The sequence below is a fragment of the Mandrillus leucophaeus genome, unplaced genomic scaffold (genome assembly GCF_000951045.1).
Source record: "Mandrillus leucophaeus isolate KB7577 unplaced genomic scaffold, Mleu.le_1.0 Scaffold1, whole genome shotgun sequence".
Lineage (NCBI taxonomy): Eukaryota > Metazoa > Chordata > Mammalia > Primates > Cercopithecidae > Mandrillus > Mandrillus leucophaeus.
The window spans coordinates 11,565,659-11,566,631 of record NW_012098097.1 but is presented as its reverse complement, the minus strand read 5'-3'; the positions used below and the strand labels follow the sequence as shown (position 1 = coordinate 11,566,631).

At 52.5% G+C, this 973-nt stretch overlaps 1 protein-coding gene across 1 annotated transcript in view; it reads right to left on the bottom strand.

Annotated features, from left to right (window-relative positions):
• TMC8 (transmembrane channel-like 8) overlaps positions 1 to 973 on the bottom strand; it is a 20,179-nt gene that overhangs the window by 2,229 nt on the left and 16,977 nt on the right. The window lies entirely within an intron of this gene.

Below are 973 nucleotides of genomic sequence, written 5' to 3'. Positions count from 1 at the left end.
CCCCCAAGGGCCCCACCCCCAACATGCCCTGAGACCACGCCCCACCAGGGTCCCACCCCATGCAGCTCCTAAGAGTCCGTCCCCAAGCAGCCCAAGGCCACGCCCCCGTTAAAGGCCCCACCCTGAGGCCACGCCTTAGCCATGTCACTGTTCTGCCCTTAGCTCTATTAAACCCTTGTTCCCAAGCCTAAAGTCGTATCTTTTTTAAAATTGTTTTTGTTTTTGGAAACTGCGTGTCGCTCTGTTGCCCAGGCAGGAGTGCAGTAACAAGACCACAGCCCACTGCAGCCTGACCCTCTCAGGCTCAAGCGATCTTCCCACCTCAGCCTCCGGAATAGCTGCGACCACAGGCACGCGCCACCACGCCCAGCTCATTTCTTTGATTTTTAGTAGAAACGAGGTCTTGCTATGTTGCTCAGCTTCGTCTCAAACTCCTGAACTCAAGCACTCTTCACGCCTCGGCGTGAGCCACTGCACTCAGCCATATTACCCTTTTTTTTTTTTTGAGACGGAGTTTTGCTCTTGTTGCCCAGGATGGAGTGCAAGGGGGTGATCTCGGCTCACTGCAACCTCCGCCCCTCCGCCTCCTGGGTTTAAGCGATTCTCCTGCCTCAGACTCCCCAGGCACCCGCCACCATGCCCAGCTAATTTTTTTTGTATTTTTAGCTCAGACAGGATTTCACTATGTTGGCCAGACTGGTCTTGAACTGCTGACCTCAGGCAATCCACTCACCTCGCCCTCCCAAAGTGCTGGGATTACAAGCGTGAGCCACCATGCCCGATTTTATTTTATTTTATTTTATTATTTTATTTTATTTATTTTATTTTATTTTCCCACTCTTATTGCCCAGGCTAGAGTGCAACGGCGTGATCTTGGCTTACTGCAACCTCCACCTCCCGGATTCAAGCAATTCTCCTGCCTCAGCCTCCCAAGTAGCTGGGATTATAGGCGCGTGCCACCACGCCCAGCTAC